A 21,061-nucleotide genomic window follows, 5' to 3' on the forward strand; every position below is an offset into this window, starting at 1 on the left:
AATTGTAAATGGATTATTGGAGAGCTGTTGCTTGTGTGATGACTTAGAAGAAAAGGGAACAGGAGAATGATGGATGCCTATTCAGTGGAACAATGCCTATAGAAGTACCCATAGGAAAGGAATAAACAGAAACAGACCATCTGTGAAACAGCCAGAGAGAGTTTGCTATGAAGGTATGCTTAACTCCCACCTGACTTTGTGCCTCATTCTTGATATCAAACTTACTATTTTCTGTGTACCTGCTAACATATTTTCTTTCATATTGTTTCCTTTGCTCAGTATGTCCTTTTCTCTTTCTAAGAAGAGAAAATAGACTGACAGTATATTTTGTACCACAAACTAATGTCCATAACTCTCCGCTCCCATTTTATGCTTCTGGTATCAGCATTCATAAATTGCAGTATTCCACTGGGACTAAAACAATTGCATATTTTGACGAACATGCCATTCATATCTGAGACCTGAGCAGTCATGTTTAATAATTTTTGTTTATTCCTATTCTCACACTTACTCACTTCAGAGGTGCCTTGCACACATGCTCACCTGTTTCCATCCTAATGGTCCCTAATTTCTGACCACCACCACTTCAAGACATTCTTATCCACTTCTAATCCATTTAAATGTAGACCATTGTTCATATGATGTTTCTTCTATTAAATTCACTCCATAGGTGAAAAAATAAACACCATTCCTCTTTCACAACCTGTTTGACTCATTTGCTGTCTGGTACTACTTGCAGTTATGCAGTTATCATATAGTAGCAACAAATTTCCATCCCTTCCAACAGTCCTTTCATGTCGTTGCTGTTTCTATTGCCATTTATATCTATCATATACTTTTCCATTCTTCTCTTCAACCCTTTCCCCTCTTTACATTCCAATATTACTCACTTGCGTTATAACACTTTAAGTTTTATACTTTAAATAAATATATCCCCAAAATTTGTGTAGAAAATTTAATGACATCTAATTTATTCTGTGGCGATTTCTGACACTTTTCATTATTGTTCTTCCACACAGTGCCATGTGTAATATAACGTAAGCTTTTAATTCTTCTGTTATATAGGTCACTAGGAAATAGCCTTTAAAAAAGTAGTCTTTTGCGTGATGTACAAAAAAATTTTTTTTTTTATATTCGTTATACGAAGATACACGTGTTTTATTTATTTATTTTGTAAACATTAAATGAGAATTTCATCAGGGAACCCTAAGAATGTACATCCATTTGTTACTTGGTTAGAATTTGAGAGACATACGTCCTTGAACCATTTATTGATTTTTCGTATTGGCGTAGTGTTGCTGAAGTGCTTTATGCTTCTCAGTTAGCGTTAAACCTAGAGCACTATTAGCTCTGCGGTCGGCTGATGAAAAAGGCGTGATCTCATTCGGAATTGAATAAGTTTATTCAGTACAGTCATTGCCTAACAGATGTTTCTGGTTGTTTTATTATTAAAGTACAAGTGGCGCGGTAGTTTCATATATTCCTTAATTTATACGAATAAATTTATAGCCTGGAGCATGGTAAGTACAATGTGGAATTAATAAAATATGCGCAGACCCGTTATTTTTTTATATGAAAAGAGAACTGGAAAAATGTCTGAAAGGTTAACGTGAGATTTGTTGTAAATTTCAACTTCGAATGTTGTGATCGCAAATATACAATTTTTATTTGGAATTCAGCACAAAAATACTTGTGAAGGAATTGATTCACCTTATCAGAATTTGTATGAACCGACAGCATTATCACTGACATACCAGCGTATAGGAGCCGAAAGTTGCATCCGCGATTGATGTTGAGTACTGTTGTAGTAACCGTTAGATGGCGTCCGAGGCACACGGAAATTGAAAAATACAGAACTGGAAATGGAGTTGTAAGAACGGAATACTCGGTAATTTACGAGATCACAACATAGAACAGTCTCATTTATTAAGATATAGCATATACAATCATCTTTAGAACTGCATTTGGTTTTTGTTGTGGCTAAGAACAGTTCTTGAATTTCATAAACGCCTTAGTTATTGGCCAGGTTTTGAGTTGCAATGATAGTTTCTGAATCCTAATGCCTTTTCATTCTTCAAAGGAAATAAGTGGCAGTTTTTTAGCCCTTACTTTTTGGAAAGTGGCGGACAGTTGGGCCAACATTTCATCTTGCCATTTGAGTGTATTTCTTGTAGCATGTTTCAAAGAAAGTCTGTTTTTAACCTTAATTTTCATTTGTAATTCTTGTATCTGTTCTATGGTTCGATTTGCTTAATTTTCAGGGTTTAAAAAAACCTGTTTTATGTGGTAGGAAAAGGAAAAAAAAAACCTGCCAAATTGATTAACACAGGGACTATCAGAAAAGGGAAAAAAAAGCATAGGAAAAAAATATCTTCTCAGTGATCAGAATTGAGCTGTAACTTTCTTCTGTAAATCTAGTGTCACAGAACCATTAGCATATTTCTTTTTTGTCTACATCGTCATTTATTCAAGTATGAATAGGGGAATATATATACAGAAATATGTACATAACTAATGGAGATAGATAGATGAAGATGAGCCAGGTTGCTCTGTTACGTGCCAACTTTTAAATATCGGATAGTTCATGAGTCTTAGCTTAAAAAGAATTTTACTGTATTGTCAAACTATTTTCTTGGCCTTTGTCTTCTCTGTGTCCATTATTGTTTTTAGAGAGAAAGAGTGTTAAACACAGGTGAGGATGGATGTCTAAGTGATCCATCCACCTCAGCTTGACTTTTCTGAATTGTTTTTATTAAGTCTTTGCTGGCTTTCTTCAAGAATGACAGTATTAGGAATGTAATTCATCAAAGGTGTGTTGTCTCAAAGTTATTGGTGATATTAATTATTTGGTGAGTAGTGATGTACCATATTTGGAACTATATATAAATATGGCTTGACTGGTTATTTGTGATAATAAAATTGGATTTCCATATATTAGACTTTTATGGAATTTAAGATTTCTGTGCTTTCTTTTCACTGTCAGTTAGTATATTAATGGAATAACCATGCTATGAAAACCTTACTTCAAGAGTGTGGTCATTTAACTTAATATATTTCCTTCTATTCTCTTTTAGGACTTAGTTTTACTGCTGTTGATTGCCAACTCAATCATGCTTCATTTTTACATAAATTATTTTCAGGCAGTCTGAATGTTAGTCAATTAACACCAGGGCTGTACTTATGCACAGGTGCACAAGGCTCTAGCTGGGACTCCCCCTAAAATTAGGGCCAATTTAAGGGCCACCCCCCAGACAGTGAGATTTGAAATTGAAGAATTAAAAGTATAAATAATAAAAATTGAACATAAAAATTTGATTGTTTTCTGTTAAATTTCCTATATCACTATAATATATATATATATATATATATATATATAGCTGAGAAAAAGGGTGTCATTGCTTTAAGTCAATATCTAAATAGATCATATGCCCATTTTTTTTAAAACAAGAATGCAAATATTATTTATTTTCATATATTTTTTGTGTCCATGACCTGTTTGCAGTCATGCTGCAAATCGGTTGCATTCATTTTCTGTTCTTAAAAGGGTGAAAATTATTTACGAGACTCTTCGAATGAAGGATAAAACGTCAAATTTATCATAATTATTTATTGAAAATGATGTGAATAATTTGAATTATGATATTATTGATACATTTGATAAAGAGACGTCTAGGAAAAAACATTTGTAGTGTCTTTACTTAGTGCTAGTTTAACATTTGTGTTTGATATGTATTTTTTTAGCTCAACTTTTTTTAATAAATGTAATAAGTTTTTTGTATATATTATTGTTTGTTTTTATGTCTTTATTCATTTGTAAGGGGGGGAGCAGAGCACCTAGCACCTTGGGCCCTGAAAAGTGTAAGTACAGTCCTGATTATCACATCATTATGTAAAGCAGAGACAATGTAATTTCTCTTGTAATAAAAAGATATGGTACCTAAGGGTCTCCCTGAAGAACTCTAGTGGAAATAGGAATGCTCTGTTGTCTTTCCATTAATCATTTGCTCTTGCATGGTAATTTTGTTATGGTTTAGCTTTGATTGTTTTCAACGATATGCAATGCTCAGTTATTAAACTGAGAATATTGATAATCCTTTGTCTATTCATTAAATCTAGGAAGTTTAAAATCAACCGTCTAAGGCAGTGGATGTGTTCTGTTTTTCAAGAGACCCACTCTATTATTGAATTGAAGAGATGTTATTTATGGTTCAATTTGGTTTAGAAGCATTCCCTTATAGATTTGTAGTGTGGTAGGAAGTATAGATTGTATTTTTTGGGTGTTGGTATTATTAGGCCTTCTCTCCATTGTCGTGGAATCCTCAATGGAACTAGAACTATATGTTTGGAAACCACTAAACAAATGTTTAGTGGTTTCCAAATCTCCTGTCTTCTATTAAACATGTACTTTCTCATTCTTTTGGGATTTTAGTTTCAAATTCTTTTCTTGTAATTAGGGATCTGTCGAATCATGATTTGGCCAGATATGGAATATTCTGTTTGAAATAATAAAAAATAAAGCATAAAAAATAATAAACATTAAAAAAAATATTTATCCGAGGGCTGCATCACAATGCGTATCTAGTAATTTGGTGAGCAGCAGCGACACAACCTCAACACAAACACAACTTTATGGCTGTTGCATTTTTTATTGTTTAAAGAGCCTTATTCCAGAACATTTAAACAAAAAACGCAACAACCAAAAGAAAAACGGAATACAAAGTGCAGGGAAAACAGAAATAGCAGTCCACACCCTTGAACAGAAATATACCTTGCAAATTGACAAGGCCAAATAATAGATATACAAGATAATGAAACAATGCTTAGAATATTGGAAACGATAGCCATAAAATGTGACAAAAACTCAATAAACATCTACCGACTTTACATAATCTCTGAGAGTTGGAAGCTTCATAACATAAAAATTAGGTTAAGACTCTGACCAATAGGAAATAACAGTTACACTAAAGACAGAAACACCAAGCCGACATGACATAGCCTCCACTTCCCCCACGAGCTCCGATGCCGACGCACTGTCGAAATGGCTCCTACCCGTGAACCTATCCCACCATATCTTTCCCTTTCTCCAAAAAATTGTTTCTATTTCCTCCCCCTTCCAAAGTATTCTCTGCCCATCCTTAATAATATATGTGTGTGTGTGTATATATATATATAAAAAATGTTTTTCAAAGAGATTCACATACCCCTTGCCTCACAAATAATTCTACCACATCTCTACCCCTCACCTTTTCACTCCAGGATGCCACTGAATAAGAAGGCAGTCAGCAACATCATACAAGGGTATGTCCGAATTTTCCCTCTTGTATTTTTCATATATTTATCTATGTAAAACTTCAGTAATGCCCTAGAACTGAGTAAAAAGCCAATGACATTATAAAAAAGGGGCACTCCTAAACAAAAATAGGCTAAATTGCTATACAATTAATATAATTAAATATATTTTTAATTTTGAAATCTACAATTGATTATGAAATTTTAATTTCCTTAAACAATATACAGGCATACCCCGACTTACGCTACCCCGACTTACATGAATCCGGAGTTACGCAGTTTCTTATATGTACGTATTCCTGTTCCGCTTCACCACTAGTCGTATGTTTCTGTCGCCGGCCGCATTCGCCAGTGTCGCGTATGCTGTGAACAAGCACTGACGTGTTTCGCGCGTTCTCCATTCATACACTGATTTTTATAGTCTACAAACCTTGCGATTGTTTAATGTTATGTTCTTGATACAAATTTTATCACATAAAAAATAATAATGTCGTCCAAAAGAAGCAAGTCCAATTCTGATATAGCTAGCAAGAAAAGAAAAACATCAACTTTGGATACAAAACTCAACATTATTAAGGATTTTGAAGGCGGAATGAAAATTTGTGAGCTAGCAAAGAAGTTCGGTCTACACGAATCCACAGTAAGAACAATCATAAAAGAAAGGTTTACAGATTTTGGAGGACATAGATTTTAATGGGGAATGAATTTTAGCCACAAGGCAAGGAATAAAAAAATCATTGGCTTGCTATGAAGAAATTTTGCATGACAAGAAAAAGACATTATGCCGTCAGACGAATCTATTAGATTTGATGAAACTATCGACATAGAAAATCCTTTCTTTTTTTTTATATGTACGTGAAACTAAAATTATGATTATATTTCTTAAAAAAAAAAAAAAAATAGGTGTTTTTGTAAACCTTTGGTCCCAATTAACTAATATTTTGTATGTTTGTATATATAAATTACATGCAAAATTATACCCCGAGTTACGCGAATTCGACTTGCGTGCTTTTTGTAGGTCCCACCTACCGCGTAACTTCGGGCTATGACTATATACAAAATAATAAAATCACAAATTCCTGGTCTTTATGTTGAAACAAATGAACTGCCTTTGTCACTTTGTCAATAGGTAGGTATTCCTATTATATGCAACTAACAAAACCTGCCAGACCCATATTATGTGGCAAATTATTTTTTGTCCATTGTGGGACAAAAAATAATTTGTCCTAATTTCAGGATAGACAACATTGCAAGGACACCACTAAACACACTACCACCATAGCATGTTGCCATGCAGCTTTTCTTTGTGGAGCTGAAGGAGTGGAATGGTATCCAAACATTCCACTCCTTCAGCTCCACAATTAGAAATGCAATCAAGTCGCATTCATTTGTGGTTCGTGGTATCTCTGCAACCACGAACCACAAATGAATGCGACTTGATTGCATTTCTAATTGTGGTGAGTGAAACTTTAGGCTTTACTTCATAAATTGGTAATTTATTTTGTAACTGTACCACATTTTCATTATTAAATATAATTATTTGAAATCGGGTCATTCTTTTTGAAACACCCTGTATATCATTTGAAGAGTGTTCTCCAGCTTCCAACATCTCCTGAAATCTTTCTCTCTAAATATTACTGGAACCCTATTTATTTAGTCATACTTTATTTAAAAAAAAAAAGTTATCAAAAAATAAGAATTTTAAGCTCAAAAGGGACATATTCAGAGGCATTTAAATAGTGATTAAATTTTTAAGAACCAAAAACAGAATTATCTTCTTGCATAGAAACAAACCATCTTTACATTTTAAATTATTTAATTTTTTAGTAATTAACTGTAAAATGATCATGTAAATATTTCAAAAAAAATTGAATTAAAATGACATTAGAATTTTATTAACATGGATTCAGTGGCTCAGGTTAAAAACTTTGGCTTTTCACTCAGCTTACATTACACTTCTTACCAGGGAGAAGAAAAAAAAAAAGTCAAATCTAAAGCAGCCTTTGATGGAATCTTTTGATGGAATAGCAATAACATCTCCTGAAGATAAAATAGACCTCTTGGCATCACACTTTTCTTTTGTCTAAACAACAGTTCCTCCTACTCTTGTTTAGATTACCTGCAGTTCTACAAAATATCCATAGCATCCTCTGATCTTTTGTCCAGACATCAGAAAAATATTCAGTCTCTTGATCCAAATGGTATCCCTCTTATTGTGTTAAAAATTCTGGAATTAACACCCATTCTGCATTCCCTATATAAGCTGTCATACTCATCTAGTAATGTACTTTAAAAAAAGACAGTTGGTCATCAAACTTTTCTCATTCTCTCACCTCATTATTCTTGAAAGTGTGATGGTCATTAACAAACAGCTTCACTATCTGGAGATCCATCAATTAAATAATGATCACCAATATAGATGCTGTTCTCCTTCTACAGTATACCTCATTAACCTTACCCACCTTTGGACATTAGCTGTGGAATGGTTTGGAGAAACTCATGATTGCTATTGATGTTTCAGAGGCATTTGACTATTTGGCATTGAGGTCTTACCAGGCTACCATCATATGGTCTCCCTCTTGCCCTTTGTGATTGAATTGCCAGTTTTCTTTCTCTGGTTATTCACTGTATTATAGTGGATGGCCTCTACTTGTCCATGCTCTTCCTTATATACATCTTTTAACTTCAGATTGGATCTGTAGTTTAGCTGATGACAACACTTTCCATTCCTCTTCTTCATTCAAGAACCCTTGTAGTATTCAAATGATTCTGGCTACAAAATCTTCCACAGTGTCTTTAATCTTCTCATCTCTCTCTCTCCAGTGTGTGTGTGTGTGGGGGGGGGGTGATCTAGTGAACTGCTGAAATTATTCTGCACTCTTATGTTTACCTTTCTTCAGTGAAATGATATTGTGATTTGTGATGTAGCATCACACGGCTCGTTCTAATTTTGAATGATCAATGGTTTGTATTCTACCTTGTAAAAAAAAACTTTTCTGTCAAGCCATTGATGACAGTTCGTTATTTTCAAACTGAAATATCTCACAGTATATTAAATATACTTTTCTTGTGCTAACGTGTAGATAATTCTTAATTTCATATCACAAGTTTCTCTCAAAAGTATAACTTAGTGGATGTTATCCACTGTAGTTAAAGGGCTCATAACTGCTGTGAATGAATCATAATAACAGAATACCATTCCTTGCATCAAAGATGCTTCTGGGTATATAGCTAAAATATTTAAAAGATACAATTTTCTGACTGCTTTTAAGACAAGATATTTTTCTTGCATCACTTGAAAGATGTGTAAATTACTATGATCATATGAGCAAACCTACTAGAGTAATATCTTTACAGTCAACCAATATTCCCTCTATTTCTTTTTTTACAGCTATGTGAACCTGTAACTGCTCTGAGTAGAAACTTTTTGTGACCTGACTACTGTGCAGCATTTTAAAAGAAAATTTCAGCTGCGCAGCAGTAGCAGTTCACTGTGTGCAGGAGCATCTCAGTCACTGCACATCCATCCACCCAAGCAGCTTAGAGTGAACATTGGTTATAACTGCATCAGATTTATGTAGATCAAAAATTTGCTTTGGTAAGTGATTATATTAGCATAATTCAATATATTAGAAGGGGAAAAAATTGTGGGAAAGGAAAAGATTGAGGGAATGCTATTTGCAAGAACCTAGTGGATGGGGAAGAGGAGTAGCTTTTAGAGTGGAATAAGAACAAGCAGTTGTACAAGAACAAGTTTTTTGCTTGAAATTTGTAGTGCGAGTGGAATGCATTGTTGAGTATGAGTGGAGAATCAAAAAACAGGTTTAAGACTTGGTTTAACGAGCATCATGTATAGAGAGATTTTCTGCAGTGAGATTTTCTATCCTTTCCTATCATTAATGAACAAATTAAACAGCAGTGGTCCAAGAACAGATCCTTGTGGCACACCACTAGTCACAGGCCGTCTTGTGGATTCTACTCCTGAATAAACCACTCTGATATCTCTCTGTCAACCACCCTCCTATCCATCTCGCCAACCCTATATCCATCCCCATATGCTGCATTTTTACTGATCAGAATTCCATGTGGTATCCTGTCAAAGGCCTTTGCAAGGTCCAGTAGAATCACTGTAAACACATTACCCTTATCCAGTTCAGCCGTCACTGTGTTATAATACGTGAGCAAGTTACTGAGGCATGACCTACCCTTCACAAAACCATGCTGTCCCCGATACAGTATCCCATTTTCATGTATCCAATCTTGTATTTTCCTCTTGACTATTTTCTCCAAGACCTTGATAACGATTCCTGTTATGCTGATTGGCCGGCAATTTTCAACAGCAGCCTTGGAACCACCTTTATGCAGCAGAACTATTTTCCCCTCTTCCCACCCCCTTGGGACTGACCCAGACCCAAGGCTCAAATTAAACAAAAAGGTCAAGGGCACTGACAATTCTTTAGCTGCTTCTCATACGACACAAGCTGGCATACTATCCAATCTCACAGATGTATTGACATTGAGGTTCTCTAAGAGACTATTTACCTCTACTTCATTCATCACAATTCCAGTATAAGCTGTTGGTTCTTCGATTCCTGCAATGTCACCACCTGGATGATATACTCTTGCAAAGTGCTCGCTCAGTAATTCCACTTCGGTTACCTCCCTACCCTCAGCATTTTTTAAAATCATTCTGCCATGAACATTTTTCCTTTTACTTGCAACACATTAAAAAAACTGTTTGGGATTCTCTTTAGCCTGCATGGCCAATTTTCTTTCATAATCAGCTTTTGCTTTTCTTACCACCCTTGTTACCTTTCTAGCCTGAGCTTTATACTGTTCCTGCACCTGCTGGTCACCTTTCTCCTTAAATTCCCTCCACAATTGTTTTTTTTTTTGCAGCTCAAGCTTAATAGTGTTATTCATCCATTTAACCCCTACTTGATTTATTATTCGGACTCTTGGTATACAGTCAACCATTGCCTCCTGCAAACACTTCTTAACCACGTCCCATGCACTATCAACATCCAGCCCTTGCAGTTTTACATGCCATGGCACTGAGCCAAGCACACTCCTAAGCTTGTCATACTTACCAGCCTGGTAATTCCACATGTACCCTTAATTGTAAATTCCACTCCTTTAGCCACCTCACGAGTCATGACCTTATGATCACGCTCACCAATTGGTGGCAACATGGTCATGTTCGTTACAGCCACATTCTCAGATACATTACTAGGTCAAGCACTCACTGCCCCCTAGTATTTTCCACTACATGCTGTTGCAGATAGTTGTCCCTTAATAACCGCATAAAATCAGTGCATAAATATGTGGTACGTTATGATGATAATAATTAAACTAAAACAACAACTGGTGAGAGACACAGAAATTAATGTAGTGATTGAACTCGCAGGAAATTCTGATTTATTTATCAGAATCAGAGTCACCTGGACCACATACACGATTTTCAATGTGGTGACCTTTCTTGTGTACAACAAATTGCATCCGGTATGTGACATGCTCTACAGCTGAGCGTAAGGAGTCGGATTGGATGTTCATAACAGCCCGTTTTATGTTCTCTTTCAAGACATGCAAGTTGGGAACGCCACCAACATACACAACGTATTTCAAATACCCCCCCACAGCCAAAAGTCGCACAGAGTGTCCGGGGGTCGAGGCAACTATGCCGTTGGAAAGAACTGACTGATAACCCTCTCATTACTGAAATGCTGGCTTAAAAGGCACTGTACTGAACATTCAATGTGTAGCAACATCTGTTACTGTCTCTTCTTGCACTGCTTTCCATCCTCTGCCAGGTCTAACTCCTAGTGATCCAGTTTCTTCAAACTTCTTAATCATAGCTCTCAGTGCTACAGCTGACATAGGACCTGTACACAGGTTATGAAGCCTTCTAAATTCCCGAAGGGCCGCTACGGCATTGCACTGTTTAAGGTAAAACAACTTAACAAGTAAAGCACGCTGAGGCAAGGTAGGATGCATATTGAGCACAGTTCGTCAGTCATTCGAATAACTACCTGAATGTTTCCAATCCCTTTTTAAGTGGAATTGGTGGCGCTGCTGTCACGTACCCACAGTAAAATTTGCATAATCCTTTTTACTTGCGTTTATTCCAAATTTTTGACTGCTTTTGGCTCCTCCAGCACCAAAAGTTCCCCTATCGGGGACTTTTGGTAATAAATATTTTTTCAGGGAATTCATCTCCCCCATGCCTTCGAAAGTCTCAATATAAAATGTGGTTTCATTCCCTGTATTAGTTTTAGCTACAGATACCTCCAAAGAGGGAAAATTAATTTATGGCCACCCTGTATTATTTTCTTACTTTTACATGATATTGGGACATGTTTAGCTGAGGTGTGAAGACAATTTGAGAGAATGCTATTTGCAGAGCTTCATGAATAGGAGGAGGGAGGATATGATCGAGACTATTAAGTTAACGTGGATGAGATTTTTCATGTACTGTGGAGAGAGGCAAAGTAGAACAAGAAGCCATCCCTAAAAATTGTATAAGGAGGAATGTAAGGGGAAGAGTGAGGAGCAGGGTCTTTGCAAGGAGAGTAGTTGCTGAGTGGAATGCATTGTCTGAGAGTGTGGTGAGTGCAGAAATGTTCAAAGAATAATTATATAATTTAAGACATAATTTGATTTTTTTTTTGTGACCAATTGGGGCCCTTCTATGATGAGTCTTACTCTATGTAGGTCTTATGTTAATGGAAGATATCTACCTTTTATTCATGTTGTGGCTTAATGTTTCATTTTAGGAGAATTTTGAAAATTCTCTAATTAAACACAAAACTATGCAAATCTAAAATCTTGCTGATCTACTTGGATAATTATGTGGATGTTCACTATTTGGCTTTATGGTCCTAGCATGTTTAAGCCTTTTTAGTGGACATGATCCCACTATTTGTTTTATTACAGAAACTGAAAACGGTAACAGTTTGCTATTCCTTAATACAAGGGTTCCCAACCCTATGCCCGCAGGCACCATGGCGCCCAGTAGACCAATTTGTGTGTGCCCGCCGCTGTTCCACCGTGTGCCGTATAGTTTGAAATAATCGCACAACAATTCATGGCATGCTATATGACGCATGCATTAATGACACATGACAAGTATTAAACACATACAATGTAAAGTAGACCCGCATTCGAAGTTGTTCATTCCAGTTTAAGAACTGGAATATCATCATATTCTCCTAATTATAAAGCACTGGCCAATGAAATGGAATGCCAAAGATCACACTAACTTACATATATACATTTAAATTTTTATATAATGTAAACTTTTAAGTAATAAAACATTTGATTATAATGTAAACTTTGTATGTATTCATTTAACAAACAAATTCAAAAAATTTGCTTGAAAAAATAGATAGTGCCCGTCGCCCTATCGGTATTTTAGAATGTGCTCTAGGAAACAAAAAGGTTGGGAACCCCTGCCTTAATAGTTACTTGTGATCCAAATGGATCCTTATGATTATCATTCTATATGTAAACCTATACATTATTAGATATAATTTTTGGAAAGTACCAGGATGAAATATATGGCACGATTTTACAGACCTGGCTGTTCACGTGCTGTGCTGATGAAATCTTCTTCTTCTTCTCTTCCGTCTAAGACGGGTTGAGTCTTCTCTTGAGCAGGATCTTCCAGTCTTCTCTATTCCTTGCTGTTCGAAAAAGTTCCTTATATGTTCTGTATCCTGAGATGTTCTTTATTAATTTCAGCCAGGTAATTCTTGGTCTTCCAGGTCTTCTTTTTTCAGTTGGAAAAGTGTTGATTAGGACGTTAGGAAGTCTGTCTGCATCCATGCGTACAGTGTGTCCAAACCATCTCAGTTGTTGTTTTCTAATTTTTTCTATTATTGTCTTTTTATACAATAGTTCTTGTCTGACTGTGATGTTTGTTTTCTTTTCTATCCAACTTGTTCTATTTATTTTTCTTAAGCATTTCATTTCAAATGCCAGCAGTTTTTTCTCCTCTCTTTTTTTAACTGTCCATGCTTCTGCTCCATAGATGACTGTTGGTATAATTATTGCTTCATATAATTTGATTTTGGCTTGTTTAGATATCTTGTTTGTTTTCCAGATTTTCTGTAATTTTCCCATGGTGGTCCATCCTATCACTATTCCGTGTTTGATTGTTTTGAGTTCATCTATTGTTTCTGTTAGTTTTGATCCAAGGTATATGAAGTTGTCTACTTGTTCTATTTGTTCTCCGTTTAGGGTGGCTGAGATGGTAGTTTTGTTCCTCCCTATTTTCATCACTTTTGTCTTTTGTATATTTATTGTCATGTCGTATGTTTTACAGGTTTCGTTTAGCTTGTTGATCAGCTTTTGTAGTTCATTTGGGGTTCTTGCAAGAAGGACGAGATCATCTGCATATTTGATATTATTTATGTTTAAACCATTGACATTGATTCCAGGCTCATTTTCTATTGCTTTCTTTACAACTTCTTCTAGATATATGTTGAATAGGCATGGAGATAATGGGCATCCTTGCATTACTCCTTTTTGGATCTCTATTGGTTCTGTTGTGAGTGTGTCCTTTTTAATTATTGCATTTGTCTTAGAGTAATATTTTATCAGAAACTGTATTATATATTTGTGTATTGCTTTTTCTAGTAGAATTTTAAGAAGGATTTCTCTGTTGATCTTATCGAAAGCTTGTTTAAAGTCCACAAAACAACAATATAGTTCTTTATGGTCTTCCCGAGCTCTGCTAGTTGGTGCAATGTGAAAATTTGGTCTATTGTTGAATAGTTTCCTCGGAAACCAGCTTGTTCTATGCCTATCATTTCTTCGTAGGTGTTTTTTAATCTATTTTGTATAATTCTTATGAATATTTTATAGGTGTGAGAGAGTAAATTGATTGGTCTGTAATTTCTGCAGTCTCTTTTGTCTCCTTTCTTGTATATTGGGATGATCTTTCCAGTTCTCCAATCATCTGGGATCTCTCCTGTTTGTAGTATTTTATTGAATAGGGTTGTTAAATATTCTATTGATATACTGCCTCCATATGACCACAGTTCAGTAGGGATAGTATCAATGCCTGGTGCTTTATTGTTTTTCATCTGTTTTATTGCGTATCTAACTTCTTCTTGTAAAATTTTTGGGTGATCATTATTTTCTTCTATTGTTGGCATTGTAGTTTTGTTTCCTTGGTGGAAGATAGTCTTAAAATGGTTTGACCAGATTTTTCTTATATGTTCAATATTCCCGGTTTCAGTCATCTTGTTGTTTATCATTGTTACTGCTTTTGCTGAGAATTCCTTTGTAATTTCTCTTACAGTATCATGGAAGACTTTTAGGTTGTTTTGTTGGTATGCTTCTTGGCATTTCTTAGCTTTTTCTTCTAACCATTTTTCTTTGGCTTTTTTGCATAGGTTGTCAACTTTATTTTTTAGTGCTCTGTATTTTTCTCTATTCTCTTCATTGTTTTGTTGGTTTACAAGTATCTTGGCCTCTCTTTTCTCTTCTATGTTAACTATGATTTCTTGGGTTATCCACTGTTTGTTTATTTTGGGTTTGGAACCTAGAGTGTCTTTTGCGATTGATAACACTGTTTCTTTTCCTTCTTCCCAGTATTTTCCGCTGTTCTGTAAGATGGAGGGTTTTAATTTCAAGCACATCTGTTCTAAAAATCGACTTCTGCTTAAGCTATCTTTTAGTTTTGATAGGTTGATGATTTCTTCTTTTCTGATATTATTTTTCCTGTTGAATTTTATCTTTACTTTGGCAGTTAATATTTCGTGGTCAGTGTCAAAATCAAAACTTCTTAATATTCGTACATTATTTACTGATCTTTTCCGTTGTTTGTTTATGATGATATAGTCTATGCAGTTCTTTATATTACCATCTGGAGATGTCCATGTATGTTTATTATTAGGGCGTTGATAGAATAATGTGTTTGTAATCATTAGATCGTTTGCTTTACAGAAGTGGAGTAATTGTTCTCCTCTGTCGTTAAGCTCTCCGTATCCAAGTTTCCTCATCACATCTTTTTTTGTCTGCTGTGAACTGTCCTATTTTAGAATTAAAATCTCCCATCACTATCATGAGTTCTCTATTTTTGGGATTATCTATTTCCTGTTGTAGTTCTTCATAGAAATTTTCTATTTCTTCTTCTGAATGGTTACTGTCTGGTGCATATATTTGGATTATTTTAATTGTTTGACCTTTTTCTTTTGCTTGAAGTTTGGCTGTTTTTATTCTAGGAGACACTGGGTTTATTTCAATTACTGAGTGTGTAAGTTTCTTTTCAATTAGTAATGCAACTCCTTCTCTGTGTATGTTATCTTTTCTTCCTGAGAAGTATAGTCTTCCTTCTGGTAAATCCATGAATCCATCTCCGCACCAATGTGTCTCTGATAAACCTAAAATACTCAATTTCAGTCTTTTTAAATTTTCCTGGACTAATTGTAATTTTCCAGGTCGGTATAATGATCTTATGTTGAGGGTGGCTACATGTTTCACATCCTTGGCTGACCACATTGCTGATTTCTCACCTACTCTATGTGGTCTTTGAGTAGGCGCATCGATTGTCCCGTACGCAGTAGCACTATCTCGGTTTGTAGACTTTCTCCTGCTCATGAAAGTTACTGGCATAATAATGTAGCCAGCTTGCCATGCCTCTGCTACATCCTTTGGTCCACGGCTCTTTATTCTTTATTCAGAGCAACCCATTTGGGTTTCCCCCATCCGCCACCGCTTTCCCCCATTTCCCCCATCCGCTGATGAAATACATTGCCAAATTACTTAAATGGATATTAAGTGAGGAATCATTATGGGTGACTTAAAACATCCAAGTGTTAATTGAGTAGTAGAGAAATCCTTATGATAAGAATAAAATCAAATTTATTGAGCTGTTGAGACATTTTTTTTTAAGCACTGCTTATCAGTGTTGGAGTGAAATGGATGTGTAACCTTATTAAGCAAGAGATCCATAAGATGATGTGGAAGGAATAGTGGTGAGAGTAAGGATGAGAAGAATTATGATATATATGAAGAATGGGCCAGTAATTTTAACAGTATTGTATGAAAAGAAATTGTCTATGCACTAAAGGCAACCCAACAGAACTTTGTTATATGTTGCAAGTAAAACAAGAATGAATGTGGAAAAATAGCTTTACTGAATGTAGTGTTGGATGTGATTGTTCATATAATGTGCTCCCTTTGCTGAGATCTATCAATCTAGTACAGTGGTTCGTAAACTTATTTGGCTTACCACTCCCTTTTCAAAAAAAAAAAAACAAAACTATTTAGTCCCCCCCCCCCCAGGAAACTGCTTTCTAAAACCTGACTAGCTCTACCTGATACATATAAAAGAAATTGTATGAGAATTGGATCAGCAGTTTTTGAGTTTTAAGCGAACAAACAGATAGATACAGAAACAAATTTGCATTTTATTATGCATCTAGTAGAGATTTTAAGTTTGGAAATAAGACACATTGGAACTGAAATTTTAAAATATTTATTGAAATCAACAAAAGAAACATAAATTGCACGTAAACATAGGACAAGTTGGAGCTGAAAATTTAATAACACTGTTAAAATTAAGAAAACAAACATAAATTGCACATATGTAAAAATCGCACATAAAATAGTAAATAATGATCAGTAATATTAAAAACAATCCTAATGAGAAGGATGAGCCTGGTGTTGCTGCTACTACCAATTTATTGATATTTGGCTCTATATTTGTCATCAGCATTCTTAAATCACCGCGATCGGCTATTTGCAGTCGGTTTCTTTTTTTAGTTAAACTATCTGTGATCACACTGAACCCACATTCCACTAAATATGATGATGGAAATGTGATTAAAAACTTTTTACTACAGCCTGCAATCCAGGATAAAGTATGGGCATCTGCTTTTACAACCAGAACTGTTGGTATCAGTTTTTGAATTTTAATTTCAATTCCTCATTTGTTGTTACTTCTATTGATTCTTCTTGTAATTGTAAAGTTTCTTCTGTGTTTATACTTGAAAACGGGTCCAAAACCCAATCGGGTATTTTCATTTCAAGAATATCTTTAAATCAGTTGAAATCACAATGGAGAGCCTCCGAGTGCTGACAAAAGCTGAGCACATCTTCATCACATTTTTCCACTGTTGATAGATTTGGAAACTGGCCGAATTCTCCTCCTCCTAAGTTTCGTTTGTACAGGACAAGTTTGACACAAACACAGAAATAACAGCTTTTATTTTTATTAAATTCAACTCATCTCCTTGGAGCTGTACATTTGTTTCATTAAATTTGTTAAACAAGTTGGTCAAATGAGCTGGTCAGTTTTGAAATTAATCAAGTTGGCTCATAAAGAATCATCTCTGTTTTCTGAGAACTGTAGCACTAAGTCAAAGAGTTTATAAAATCGATTCAAACAGGCACCCCTTGATAGCCAATGAACTTCTGTATGTAGCAAGCAATTGAATTCTTCATTGTTTTCAATACAAAGTTGCCCAAACAATCTGTCATTCAGTGAATGACTTTTGATTTTGTTGACTGCTGTAATTACATAATGTAATGTCCTGTGTAGGCGATCACTCAGGTATTTGGCAACTAAATGTTGACGATGAATCACACAGTGTACAATGAATACATTTGGCACCGCCTCTTTGAAATATGCAATAAAACCTCAATAAGCACCTTACCATCGCTGGAGCACCATTGGCAGCAACTGACAAGATAATTCAGAGGGTTTTCTTTAAAAAAAAAAAAAAAGACTCTTCTAATGCATGAAATATCGATTCTCCTTTAGTGTCAGTTTAAATAATAATTCTTGGCAAATTTTTTCTTTTATGTTGTACATATGCTAAAAATAAGGCTTCATTTCCTGGTAAAGTAGATTCATCAAGTTGTATAGAGAGCTGGGTTGTTTTTAAATATTCACATAATGAGTCTTCAACATCCTGGGCCATTTCTTCAATTCTTCGTTGCACTGTATTATTGCACAAAGGAATTTTCTTGATAATATCAGAGACCGGCTTGTGCAGTACAGTATGTGACCTCACTAACAGCTGGTAGGATTAGTTCTTCACCAACATTATGCGGTTTCCCCGATTTAACAATCAGTAAGGAAATGTTGTAAGAGGCGTGCAACCCATTATCATCTAATGTGTAGAAAGGCTTATGTGTTCATCGTACATGTTGACTAATTTTGATGGTAATATATCAGAACACCGAAAGATAAGTAAATAATTATTTATTGACTTGTTGATATTTTGCTGGTGTTATAACCAGCATCTTCAGAGCACAGTTTGTCACAAGAAACCCTCCTCCCACTATCCACCATGGAGAACTACAACAAAACAGTCACCATCCCATATATTAAAGGCACATTGGAAAAGATAACTAGAATTCTCAATAAACATCAACTACGCACTGTATTCAGACCACGTGTCAAATTAACAACTCTCATCCATTCACCCAAGGACAACATATTTCCTTTATCACATTCAGGAGTCTGCAAAGTACCCTGCTCATGTGATCAAGCTCACTACGTTCAAACTGGAAGAACTGTCCACATCAGTGAACATAAAAGATACATTCAGCACCATCGCTATGGCAAGTCAGGTCTAGCACAGCATGCTTTGAATACCCCTGCGCACAGGATCAACTGGAAGAAAACAAAATTACTCCACAAAAGCTTTTATAAGTCAGAGAGAGAGATTGTTCTTAGCAACAGAAGCCTTGAAACATACTCTGAATCTTAGGCAAATTTATACAGCCATATTTGTTAAGATTTGGGAGACAGTCATCTTAAGACATAACTAGTACCTGCTTTCTCTCTCTCTCTCTTTTTTTTTTTTTTTTTGTTAATATAGAGGGTGCCTAATTAGGACTGTAGTCTGTGTTGTTGCTACAATTTTTCAAACTAGTCCCATTATTACACCATGTTGTTGCAATCTCGTGTACTGTGACAAACTGTGTTTTGTGTTTTGAAGATGCTGGTTATAACACCAGCAAAATATCAGCAATAAGTCAAATAATTATTTTTTGCCTTTCTGTGTTCTGATATATTACCGTCAAAATTAGTCAACTGTTATCATCTAGTTTGGATGCTGCTGAAACATACCTGCCAACGTAGGTTGTTTCAAAAATTTTTCTTTAAGTGTTCAAAAATATGATAAATCCTTATTTCTTTTATCAACATGAACTTTTCTCAAATGGAGAAAAGTTCTTCTAGTCTTGAAGGTTTCATAGATTCATTTGAAAAAACTTTTTGACAAATCAGGCACATTAGTAATGTTTTGTTTGCAGGCGACTGAATAAGTCTGTATTTCAAATATTCAATTTTATATTGTCTGCATTTCTTCTTGGGTTCAGCCATGATATTACGTGTAAAAAAAAAGAAGTTAAATTTACAAATTTGCAAGAATGCAATTTCTCAAGTACCTGAACCAAAATATTTTACAAGAAAAGGTATAAAAATACTCACATGAAACCTGCTGTTTTATTGGAACAACAATAATTTGCTTTGTGTGTGTAATCCATATAAGTAAGGTACCGACTAGGTATCGAATATGCACTAAAATTTTTATGCACTACATCAAATTTCTAAATGCTTGTCACACAATTCAGAAACAATCTAAAACTGGATTTCATATGTCTCAAGTATTTATAGTATTATACAGTGAACAAGTCATAACGTGCACATATTCCTGCTGATGCCTACTGGACTTGTAAAATTCCGATCACTTGAAAGTGTGTGCCCACCAACACTTGTTAAGACCTGTCGTTGGACTTCAACGACAATCTACTGTGACTTGCATTTTGTATGTTTCCTTGGAAAATAAAGCAACCATTACAACCTTTACTTACGTTATACAACAGTTATATCATCAAAATCAAATTTTTGACGATAAATTTTTTCAGCAATATAAACCAAAGGGACCTCATTCAAGAGGAAGACCCAGGAGGAGATGGGCAGAAGACTTTTTAAATCCTTGTAAACGTTACAGGCAAACAATTGCCTAATACTGGAAGCCAAGAAGAAGAAGAATTTTTTTTTCAGCATCTAATTTTTGTCCTTTATGCTTTTACTGCCTCCCCTTACTTCAATTCAATGCCCCCATTTTGTTCATGAGGCCACTATACCCCTGGATTGTTCCAGCATCCCCTAAGGGGGGGGTGGTACTGTCCATTTTAGGAACCACCGATCTAGTATATGCAGTGTTGATACATAGTACTACTACTACATTGAATGGAAAGAGAAGTATCTGAGAAGGGACTTCTAGAGCTGTTGCTTAGTTCGAACAAAAATTTGGCAGCAATGACAGATGTGATACTAACACATATGCTTAAAGAATGTTCATCTGAACTGGTTAGGCTCTTGACTTGATGCATAGTTTGATTATTTGTTGTTGTTCCTGTTAAAACAAGAGCAGCAGCTGGCCATTATCCCTTTTCAGTACAGCTACACACACTCACACCTTAACCTGCTTCTCTTCTTCCTCATTTATTCTCTCTACTTCTGTCCTCTGGAACAACCATCCTTATAATGTGTTTCCAAACAACTTCAACCTCCAGCTCTTTAAGAAAAGTGTCAATAGATTTCTTCTTCTTTCTCAATCCTTATATGCCCCTCATACATGGCACTGAAGTACTATAGGTTCTTGTACCTCATATGTGGGATAAATACATATATTTAAAAAAAAAAAAAAAAAAAAAAGGCAATTTCACAGTACACCACAGGAAAGGATGTTGCATAAATTACAGGCTATAGATTGGAATATAAATATTGACTTGGATACTTGAC

At 35.2% G+C, this 21,061-nt stretch overlaps 1 protein-coding gene across 15 annotated transcripts in view; it reads left to right on the forward strand.

Annotated features, from left to right (window-relative positions):
• LOC150100204 (uncharacterized) overlaps window positions 1–21,061 on the forward strand; it is a 566,343-nt gene that overhangs the window by 22,821 nt on the left and 522,461 nt on the right. For 2 of the 15 annotated variants that reach the window (XM_090402860.1, XM_090402866.1), the window contains exon 1: window positions 1,295–1,520. The exons of 10 other annotated variants lie outside the window; for them this stretch is intronic. The gene's annotated coding sequence lies outside the window, so the exon portion shown is untranslated. Of the gene's footprint in view, window positions 1–1,294; window positions 1,521–2,004; window positions 2,850–8,869; window positions 8,888–21,061 lie in introns of those variants that run through there. 3 more of the 15 variants (XM_090402859.1, XM_090402861.1, XM_090402862.1) reach the window with 2 other exon arrangements.

This window comes from Typopeltis vanoorti, chromosome 13 (genome assembly GCF_054136105.1).
Source record: "Typopeltis vanoorti isolate ZY-2024b chromosome 13, IOZ_Tvanoo_1.0, whole genome shotgun sequence".
NCBI lineage: Eukaryota > Metazoa > Arthropoda > Arachnida > Uropygi > Thelyphonidae > Typopeltis > Typopeltis vanoorti.